Consider the following 12,124-nt stretch of genomic DNA (forward strand, 5'->3'; position numbering starts at 1 on the left):
CTGAGTTTGTTCCATGACCCACACTTGCGAAACCTATAAATACTGCATTTTTTTTTCATCTTGGGGTTTTTGTTTATGTTTGTTCTCTATCTGGAGTGCACGTGTATCTCCACCTTTTTGTAATATTGACATGCTTTCATTGATGTCATTCTTAAATAACCACAACTCTATGAAGCTTCCTCTGGTTGCTCACTTGAATGTGATCTTTCTACAAGACCTAATCGTATAACATCAAAATTATCTACATGATGCATTTCGCAGTCAAATAAAATCAGGCTTATTTAACTTGCTGCAGCATGGGAAAAAGTGTCCTGCGAGGAGTCTTGATAGCGTCACAGAAAGGGGAGTAGGAGGGACCTGTACTGGGGGTTTGAGTCTGTGCTAGGTGATTTGAAGAAGAGAACTGAGAAGCATGAGCCACTTCTGGACTGGATGATGCAAGAATGGGAGCGGGGTGTATTTTAACGTCAGTTCGGAATGTAAGAGGATTAAAGGGGAGCTCAAGTTGTTGGTCAGGAGAGGGGCCCGTTTGGTCACTTTTGTGGCATCAGTGCGGCCTTGGCTTCGTGTGGTTCTGAGCCTCGCTTCTATTCTGCTGGGAATGGCAGGGCCTGATGTTCCCCAAGCTTTGCTTTCACTTTCTTTCATTGTCAACAGGACCCATGTCGTCTCCTTAATTATAAACCTCATCTATGAAGTAAGGTACTGAATCTTAGAGAAAATGTTTAAGCTCCCACATCTCCAACATCTTGATCAGTATAATGGTTCTGGGTGGTTGACAACTTGATTAATCTGAGCAGTCTCTGATCAGAAACACACTCCAACTCTTTTGACTCTGAAGGATTTTCTGTCTCCTTTGTGGATAAGATCAATCAAAACTGGGATAAATTGAGTAGATTTAGAGTGGAAGGGCCATATCTTGGTACTGAAAAATGCTCTGTCTTTCTAGCTCACTTTGGACAGCTTTTCTTAGAGAATGAAAGGTAATGAGATACCCTTTAAACTACCTCAAAATCGGATCTATATACTGTTGTTTCACACGATCAGCAAAAAAACCTCTGGTGTGATATCTGGTCCATTTCTTAATAATACTTCTATGCCAAACACGAGCACAATAGATATGATATCTTTTTAATATTATTATATGTGATATAAAAAACCAAGGTTTACTCAGTTCTTCCCTTCAAATACTTTTATTTCTTTTGCTCCTAGCTCTCCTTTAGCCTCTGCATTTTAAAGATATCAAACTGCTCTTGTTTCCAGACCACCCCATCTTACACCTCTGTATCAGTCTCATTAGTATTCCTTTCTCTTCAGAACTCCCTTTTCTATTTTTTATCAGCCAAATTTTACATGCCTTTGAAGATTCACATCTGATATCACCCCTTCAAATGCATAGTCCATGGATGTATCTGAATGTGTTGGATTCTTTCCCTACTACAGGATGCATTCATAATATTACCCTGGTATGTTTTGTCCGCATGCTGATTTCTATACTACATGCCATGTGGCTTGTCTGAATTATTTATTAATTTATGGAATATGTAGGAAGAAGACTAGTGGCAGAGATTTCCTAGCTTTCCTGAAATCAACCTCTCTCCTAGCAAATTTCACATGCATCTTTATGTATATTTACCATTTTCACCATTATTAATATATTTAAATGTACATATTTCATAGTAGAGTCTAGTCCGTTTTTTTTGAGTCACAGACGATTTTCCCAGCAGAAGGTCTGTCCATAGCATGTACTCAATGTGTATATGTTCCGTGAACTAATGAGGAAAGATTAACAGTACCAGAATCGTTACAAGTATGCGTAATTATATAGTTGAAAGCTACATGAACTGTTTGAGGAATTCAGAATTAAAGACACAATCCACTGCCAAGAAGGTCATTTTTATTTACGAGAGAAAAGAAGAGACACAGATAAAAACTGCACCAAAAAAGTTTGGGGGGAAAAATGGAGAAAAACAGAGATGAATATTTGTCTAGGCTTATTTACAATTAATGTATTTAATTATCACAATCTGCACATTTAACTTCTTCTTGACAATTAAATCCCTAATAACATAGTCTAATCAATTCTTTCATTTAAACCCACTAGGACATCTCTTTCAAACTCATACTCATAAAGTATTCTGGTGAATGTTTATTCTACCCATATAAACTATCCAAATTTGCATCAAAGTGAAAAACACAAATTTCTCACGCAAATTGTGATGCCAAACAGAGCATGCTCCTGAGCTTTGACTGCATTGGCATCATCACTTGGTCAAACATTTGGGAACAAATATGGAAGGGGTGCCTGGGTGGCTCAGTTGGTTAATCGTCCAACTTCGGCTCAGGTCATGATCTCACAGTTTGTGGGTTCGAGCCCCGCATCAGACTCCGTGCTGACAGCCTAGACCCTGGAGCCTGCTTCAGATTCTGTGTCTCCCTCTCTCTCTGCCCCTCCCCCTTCACTCTCTGTCTCTCAAGAAATGAATAAATGTTATTTTTTTTAAACCTGGGGAAAGCTTTTGATAACGTAATCTGTCAAATACCTTTACTTTGTTCCAACCAGTTATCTCAGAGTTCTACAAATAAAGGCAACTGTTAGTTACCTGTGCATATACATAACTGAAGGGTATGAGGAGAAGTTTTGCCAGAGTGGGTGTATTAATGATGCTGAAGTCTGTCACTTGACTATGATCTGATTACTGTGCTCTCAGGCTCTGTTTTCCCTGAAAATAAGGAAATCAGGTGTCTTTCATGTCATTTATTTCATTGCCAATGCTCATGGCCGGCCCTTCAGTATAGAAAGAATGGAAGTGAAGCTTCAGCATTTTAGGATGGTAATGTGGAAGAGGAATAGGAACTCCTCTCACAAGTCTGCAGCTCCAGCTGAGACATGGGGTTATATTTTTCCTCCAGTCAGGGTAGAAGTGACATATTGGACAGCTTGTCCCACAAGTGATAGCTACAAGCTTAACTGCAGACCATGGACTCTGTCATGTGAAACAGAGGTACAGCCAGTTCTTGTTTTGGTGACACTCAACTAAGTTTGCTTTCCATTCCTTCCCAATCAATCAATTTGAAATCAACACAAATATTGGTGTAACACAAGGGATTATACTAAAGTTGTTGATAATCTTGGTGCTCATATAATGTAGACTTATAAAGTCTAAAGAAAGCTAAGCTCTAAAGAGTTTCGTCTTCAACACACCCTAGAAAGTCTTGCCTACACTAAGAAGAGTATAGCGTATTATCGTCAAAAGCATGCTAATAGCATGGAGACCTCTGAGCCCTTCTCAGTAGCACGAGACTTTGCTTCCAACCAATATAGTATCAGAAATACAGGGTATGTTCTTGGGACTGAAAGATAGGAACCCTAGTATTAGATTCAGAAAAAAAGATGGAATATATATATATATATATATATATATATATGTGTGTGTGTATATATATATGCATGCACACACACACATATATACATATACATACATACATGCATATATACATACATATACATATACATACATATGCATATGTATACATACATACAGAGAGAGAGAGTGCTACACATTGTCCAAAATGTGTTAGTTGTCTTCAGCCTATAAATGATTTTTTTTTTTTTTTTTTTTTTGTGATCCCAGGTGGTGATTTCCTTGAAAGACAATTGGGAGTCTGTTTAAGGGAAACAGTTTATGTGAAGAAAGTCATGAATCCCATTCTTATATTATTAGCTTTCATTGCTCAGTTACCTTACCACAGATTTCTCTCTCTACCATCATGCTTAAAAATGGCTAGGAAGATTGAGTCATTTAGCAAGAAGTTTCAAAAGGATTGGAGTAAAACTATATGCTCTATCTACCATAATTCAAAGAGCATGAACAATCAATATGATTAAACATCATATTAAAAAAAAACTGCACAATTTTCTAGCTTACTAAATATATTGTTTCCATTTAAACCTATTGAGTTAGGGATTTCTATTTATTCTTGAAAAATTTTAATGTAGCTAATAGATTTTAATTTCTGATGCCAAAATTCTTCTATGTATAATTAACACATTCTTAAAAGAAGAATCAAAAAATCATTTCAGTAAAGGTAAACAGTGAGATCAACAAATCAACATTATATAATGTATAGCATTCATATTAAATTGCATCAGGTTAATGCTCACAATTATCACCTGCACACTTAATTGATAACTATATAATGTTATGAATATTTCGTGGACTAATAAAATACAAGTGAACTTAGTGACATGGTATCTGCCGGGAAATAATATTTTCTATGAAATAATTAGAAGCACCTATTTTTAACATGCTTTTTGTAGAAGAGCTTTTATTTTTCTTTTTAAAATTTATTCAGGGTAAAAATCTGCATAGTTACTGATCAAAAACTGTACCAATGCTTTACTAAGACCATGTATCATAGAAGTTACATGTGAAAAATCATCACATTTTTGTTGGATTCTGTGACAGGTTTACACGGTACAATAATAGAATAGACGCTTACAAATGGGGAAGTAATACTTCCTAAATTTGTCCTTCAAATATCCCTCACTACCTTCTTTACTTTCAGATTTTACTGATTGTTTCCATCTTTTACAAAATCTATTAAATGTAGATTATTCTTTTAAAAGCGACCTTTGTAATAAAATTCTTATAATGAGAGATATATTTCTTATTGCAATTAGTGTGATTTATTCATTACAATTCACATATTATATATTCAAAATGTAGTTTATAAAGTTACTAATGTAGTTTTAGATTATTAAGTATTGAATATCACTAAGGCCATAAAAATAAGCTTATGAAGGGATAGAGTATGTTTTATCTCCTTTTTTATAAGTTCAGATAGGGAGAATCCTTGATCTACTGTTAAATAGGTATTACAAATTAAGTAACCACTGAAAAGGAAAAGAAAATTGCAATTCAAAATTAGATATATGATTTACCTAATAATAAATATAAAAGTGCCATTTAAGAGACTCATCATCATTTAATTTATCTCCAAAGAACTCTGTAAATGGTTATTAATGTCTTTGGTAATAGGTGAACCAATGTAATATACTGCAGGTTTTTTACTGTAAATCTCCCTAGACATTACCTGATAATATTGTTCTTGCATTTCTTCCCATTCTTTAAAAATAGCCTGTAATATGAATATTCTGCATACTGCAATCAGTGTCTTTAAATGACTTCGGCTTTCACGTCTGTATAAAATCAAAGAAAGTAGCACCAAGATCGTCTGGACCAAGAAACAACTTTCAAATACTATCTAGTATTTTTGTAAATGTCTATCGTCATGTAACTTGCAACTAAGACCTTTATAATCCTATGTTCTGATTATATAATTTTTCCTAACAAATTACCTCAACATTTAGTGTCTTAAAACAAACAACCCCCACATTTTATTGTATCTCTTGGTTTTTGTTTTCGTTTTGTTGGATCAGAAATTTGGGCGGTTCTCATGTGGCCATTCTTTTGCTCCACATGGCATTGACTCAGCTCACTTACTGGGATTTAGTTGGCTGATGGACTGGCAGGCATGGAGGGTCCAGGGTGGCTCTGCTCATGTCTTAGATGCCTAGGCAGGGCTGGCAAGGAGGCTGAACTCACTGGGACTATTGATTGGAGTGACTACACGTGGCCTCCCTATCATGGCGGTCTCAGGGTAGCTGGACATCTTGGCAGCTTTTGAACTTTGAGCTAGTCTTCCAAGAGACAATAGCCAAAAGCTGCCAGATACGTAAGGCCTAGTGCAAGAAATTGACAATGTCACATCTATAGTATTTTATTTGTAAGTCAACAAGAGACGCAGCCGTCATGGAGAGAAAAATGAAACTCCGTAGGAGAAGTCGCAAAAATATTGTGGCCATTTTTAATATACTAGTATCTGCCCACTGGTTATAAGTTATTAGTTACTTATATGTCTCTCACATGCAAAATAAACTCAGTTGCCTCCAAGTTCTCCAGAAGCTTCATTCCATTCCATCATTGGTTCAAAGATCAGGATCCCAGCATCCAAATCAGTTCTAGATGCAGATGAGCCTCTTCAGGTTCAGTAAAATATTCTTGCACTTAATCTATTACAGTAGTTTTCGAAAACTGTATTTTAATTTAGAAACTTTTAACTTGTTATATTTGGATTATGTATATCCTGTATACTTTCTTCTAAGTCACAAATATAATACAACTCAGCAGAAATTCTTGAATGTTATCTATAACATATATGAGTCTGTACTAAATCATTTCTGTGCATTCTGGGGTTCGGTTCCTTGAATACAATTTCTCTTGCACTGAGACCAGCAGACTACAGAGACATGTTATGTACCGCTTAGGCCCCCACACATCCAGGTCATAGTGGTACAGTTGACTTAAAAACTTTGTGAGGTTTCTGTGAACTGAAATATCGTTTAATTCATTAGACAAAGTCACACATATCTCACTCTAGACTCTTTTATACTTTGTGCTGATAGTTTACTATGCAAACAACACATTTAGATACTTAGAAGCCTTTTTGTCTATTCAAGATAGGTTTAATAAACATGCCCTTAAGATTCTTAGAAACCTAACCATGACTGCCCTTCAATCTTTTTGAAATCCCAATAAAGGTTCTTCAAGCCTCAGTCTTGAGATTAACTTTCAGCCCCTGTTTTGTTGGAAGTGCTATGGATTTAACCTTTGCCTCGAAACCATTTTCTACCTGAGGGACTTTTTAAGGAAGAGATTGGGCATGAAAAATAGTTTTAATTTGTTCCCATTAATCCCTGGCCCTTTAAATGTCTTCTAAATTCTGCTTAAAACTGATTATTTACCTTTTTTGGTACCTCTTTCTCTAAGCATACCTGTCATATATGCCTAAAGTAACTATTTAGTAATTTCCACATGACCATTTTCTTAGCCAAATCCAATAGGTCATAAGGTATATTTTCTATTCCAAGTATTACTACTAATCTGAGAATATCCTGAGGTCATAGAGCCCTTCTAGCCTATGCTTACCCTGTACTCCCAAAGCCAATGCCTTGCACATTCGTTTTAGTTAAAACAGCATCAAGCTTCCAGGTCAAATATGTTGTATTGATTATCTACTGATGAGTCATAAATTATTCCAAAAGATACAGACTTAAAAGATACAGACTTGGTATTAATCCAGCAGATGGGGTAGTTTGGAGGCCCCCAGAGGGCTTTGCTCCCATATCTTGTACCTTTCCTGGGGGTCCTGGACACAGATATCTTCAATCAGTGAAGCCTTTCTGGTAACACATATGAATTTTGGATTAGTACACAATCATAAAACTGACACATTATATTTTAATTGCCTGTTGTTTTTATTCCTCTTAGAATGTAATGTTTGTGAAATTGGGTCTTTATTTAGTTAAATAGCATATCCCCAGAGACTGGTGGAGTGTTAGATACAAGTAATTATGTGCTGAATGAGTGAATATGTGAATGAATGACTCTGACTTGACTTGAAATGAATTCTAATAATTATTTTCCCATAACTGGTTACAATGTTTATATCATTCATTTCTTTCTTCTTCTTCTTCTTTTTTTTTTTTTTAATGACATAACTGCATTTTGGAAGAAATTTCCAAATTTTAAAGATTCAAAAACGAGAAATGCAATTTTTTTTCTAAGAATAAATATAACAGAAGAGTTTGCGAGAAGCACTGTTTGTATAGAGGAGGCAAACATCTTATATTTTCGTCTGGGGCTCTTTAACAAAAATAAAGATTAAAAAGAGAAAAATAGCTTATTAATGAACATCACATGACTAAGACCTAAAAATAAGAGTAACTCAACGTGATGGCTAAGCACTCTGGTTTATATAGCATCTTCAAGAAAGAACAATACATCTGTGGAAGAATAACAGGACAGAGATAGCATTTGTAGGCTTTCTTGGGTGGCGGATGGTAGGAAGGTAAACACATGGGAGGAAACTAATGGAGTAAGTTTTGTTTTTTGCTTGTTGCAGATGAGCTGATAAGAGTCTGTCTCTAGAAAAAGGAGAACTTATATCCTGTCTTTAGGCAGAAAGGGGAGAAGGTCCAGAGAGCTTTCCCTATATTTGTTGCTTTTTAATTACCATTAGCTAAAAATAATTTCGATGCCAAAGTAGCATATTTGGGGGTGGTGTATTTTCTTATTCTTCATTTGTTTGTTTGTTTTAGTCTTAAATAACTTCTGCAAGCATGGTCTTTTGGAAACAGGTGTTTTTCAAAGAAACAAATGAATATTTGCTTTGTCTGTTCTAGAATTTCTTCATAAGGAGAAGCTCGGGTTCATTAAATCTGGAAAGAAGCTGGAATTCTTGCTCTGAAATTTTGCTTTCTAAGTAAGCCCTGGTACTCTTACTTAGATCGTATGTTATCCATTTGTATGACTTTCAGCAGAAACCAATAGAGACTATGGAAGGGCACGCTGAATAAAAATAGAAAACAAAATACTGGTACTACACAACTGTTTGAACTCAAGGGTACATAAACTACAAGCAGTGGCAGGTTTATGCCACTAAGTGGGCGTAATATGCATCTTGTGGTTAGAATGTCTGCATTTGTATATGGCTAGAAGCACAGTTATGCAAATAATTCAAGTCTCAGTTCTTTCCTTGGTAACACATGGCTTGAATTGGAATATGCATTAAAGTTCTCCCCCAGTCATAGACCCTTCTCTCTTACAAGAAGCACAGAAGGAAGTCTAAAGCTAAACGGGAGTGCAGTTGGATTGAAAAAACAAATGATAATTAGCATCACTGATACCATGACAGTTACGTATTTTGGAGTTAAAAGGCTACTATGATCTAATAACACAGAGGGCAAAATTAAGCGCTGGTTAAAAAGGAGTTAGGTATGCAAATTTGGGGTGCTGCCACCAGCTGAACAGATGTTTGAAAACTTAGCCGAGTGTGTTTGTTCATTCTAAATATGTTTACATAATGTATTGTAAGCTATTTTCTCAAGCCCATTTGCATGGAAATGTATGTGTGGCCCTGATTCTGCCATCTTTAATCATGTAAAACTGCCGCTGGCTTCGGGTGGATTTATGCACGAGTCAGTCGTGGCGGAATCCGGCCCGTGGAGAGGGTCGCGCAAAGAGTGGAGCAAATGTGCCCATTACGCCTGCATGTTCTGTGACACAGCAGAGCCTGGAGGCAAAGCCTGGCAGGGCCTTCACAGGTCTGGAGGGGAGATTTAGAGAAAGTGCTCTGAGTTACTCAGAGAAATTTAATCATTAAGTAATGCACCCTCGAGTTGTTTCAGGTAATTAATACCATGCTATTTTTTTTTCTAAATCTATTTCTCATGCTAAATTTCTTCCTCAGTGTCCTTTTCCTACTCACCCCCACACACGTAACCCCCCGCACGTCTTGATTAATGACTTGACTAGTGGAAAAAATACACTGATGTAGAGGAGGTCTGAATACTTAGATGGTTATCTTCTTCGTACCATACACAGAGCACTAGCAGCAAAATAATTAAGGCATTGTTTTCATAAATTTCTCCTCCAATTTCAACTGTTAGTCTGGTAGGTTAAAACTTTTTGTATCTGCGCATTCATTTATTTAAAGGCTGGATAATTTATACTCCTCAGTAATGATTTCTAGCAATTGTAGATTTTTAAAAACGTTTCCGAATTAAAAAAAATTTGACAAGTTCATTTACTCAATAAAAAAAAAAAAATATTTAGTACTTCCTGTGGCTAGATATTTGTTTCTAGCCTTCAGGAACCCACTGAAGGAATGAATGAACTAGAGGCAAAAAAAAAAAAAAAAAAAAAGGTCTGCCTTCAGGAAGACCATAATCTTTTTAAGAAGAGTACAAAGACATTAAGCAAATTAAAATCAGGAAATTATGATGATAAATTTTATCAAAGAGTACAGATAAAATTGAAAAGAATCACTGGAAAGACTTACTTTGGATTGGGGCATGGATGTAATCTTTTCTTTTTTTTTTTTTTAAAGTTCATTTATTTATCTTGAGAGAGCGAGCGAGCTTGGAAGGGGCATAGAGAGAGAGAGAGAGAGAGAGAGAGAGAGACTCCCAAGCAGGCTCTACACTGCCAGCGCAGAGCTCAAACTCAACAATTCGTGAGACCCTGACCTGAGCCAAAATCCAGTCAGTGGTCAACCTACTCAGCCACCCAGGTGCCCCTGTAATCATCTTTGAGTTGGAGAACTTTAAACTAACACCTGAATGATAAGTTTAGATTTCATCTTATGGAGAGTAGATCCAAATCCAAATTTCCAGGCAGATAGAACAACCTATGCCAAAGTTCTTAGGTGAGAAACTGCTTGTAGTGTTCGAGAAACTAAAGAAGCAAATGTGAATTCTAAGTTCACAGGAATGGCCAGAACAGTTAACAATGGATTAATAAGCATAAGTCTGATAATACCCGTCATCATGATCCTGTTCCAGAGTCTAAATTTTACCTGAAGGCAATGGAAACTCACTAAGAAGCTGTTAAATAGAAATCTGCCACAATTATGTATTCATCTTCAACAAATATACGTGGCTGATGTGTTGAAAATCAATCGTGTTTATAGGAGTGAAAGGTTGGTAGATATTGCTATAGTGATGATTACTTAAGCCAGTGTGGTAGAAATAGCCATGAAATGCAGTAAATTGATTTCAGAAAAATATTGAAGTGAACATGAGCAGAGTACAGTGATGTAACAGATAGATAGCATAAAAAATTCAGAACAGTTCACACCATCAGCCATATATTGGTTTAAGCAACTTGGAAAATAAAGAGAGGCCTTGTTTCGTGAGAAGACGCAAACAGAAATGAAGAAGTCAAACGTAACCATGGTTTGAAAAGTCTGTGCTGACATGTTGAAGCGAAAATATTAAAGAGAAAGTGGAAGTGTAGGTCCAGAGCATAGAAAGCCTCTCTAGTTAGAGAAGTGAGATTTAGAAAATCATTGGCACGTAGAGAGTGATTGAAAAGTCACCGGGAGCGAAAGAAGAGAGAAGAGTAATGGGGTGTGTTAGGTCGAAAATTTGTTTCACCTTCAAATTCATGTTGAAGATTTAACCCTCAATGGAATGGTCTTTGGAGATGGGGCTTTGGGAGGTAATTAGGTTTAGATGAGGTCATGAGGGTGGGAACCTCATGATGGGATTGATGCCCTTATTAGAAGAGAGAGAGCTAGGCCAGTGTAAATCCCATTAGTCGTATCTTGCGTATTAGGCACCTACCTTTTATTATCAGACTATCCTGTTACATTTGCCTTTCACTTCAATTATCACATTACTCTTTCCTATGGTGAAGTTTATTCTTTTCTAAAATATCAAACCTCAGGGGTTTTCTTCATTCTCTCTGACAATTATTTTGTCCTCATGAAGCTTTGGGTAAGTATGTGTGACACCGGCCATCCTCTGAAGTTGCCCTTTTCTGTAAGCATTTTATGTTGATGTACTTTTTTTTTAAGTCATCGTTTTCTCTATTGTACTTCAGTTTTCCCTCCCCTGTGTTTGTATCCTCCTTCGCTTCATCTGAAACCTACATTCTCAGAAGGTAAATCTTATCCTTTTTTTAAAATTCTTATAACATGCCCATTGGTACATCCTTTTAGTAACAATCCACACAAGGGCACTTAATAAGCAACTTTTGGTTGAGACTTATGCTGTGGAACAGCGATACAGAGAAAAAGGCATTTAAATAAAGGAAGATAGGGGCGCCTGGGTGGCGCAGTCGGTTAAGCTTCCGACTTCAGCCAGGTCACGATCTCGCGGTCCGTGAGTTCGAGCCCCGCGTCGGGCTCTGGGCTGATGGCTCAGAGCCTGGAGCCTGTTTCCGATTCTGTGTCTCCCTCTCTCTCTGCCCCTTCCCTGTTCATGCTCTGTCTCTCTCTGTCCCAAAAATAAATAAACGTTGAAAAAAAAAATTAAAAAAAAAGAACATGGAGTGTTTTCTTTTTATTTTTTTTTATTTTTATTTTTTTTAACGTTTATTTACTTTTGAGACAGAGAGAGACAGAGCATGAACGGGGGAGGGTCAGAGAGAGAGAGAGAGGCAGACACAGAATCTGAAACAGGCTCCAGGCTCTGAGCTGTCAGCACAGAGCCCGACGTGGGGCTCGAACTCACGAACCATGAGATCCTGACCTGAGCCAAAGTCAGACACTCAAC

At 36.7% G+C, this 12,124-nt stretch overlaps 1 pseudogene; it reads right to left on the bottom strand.

Moving 5' to 3' along the window:
• Nucleotides 1-381: 381 nt before the first annotated feature.
• Nucleotides 382-12,124, bottom strand: part of LOC121033244 (uncharacterized) — a 44,160-nt pseudogene continuing 32,417 nt past the window's right edge.

This window comes from Herpailurus yagouaroundi, unplaced genomic scaffold (assembly GCF_014898765.1).
Source record: "Herpailurus yagouaroundi ecotype Mexico unplaced genomic scaffold, PumYag 142, whole genome shotgun sequence".
Classification (NCBI taxonomy): Eukaryota; Metazoa; Chordata; class Mammalia; order Carnivora; family Felidae; genus Herpailurus; species Herpailurus yagouaroundi.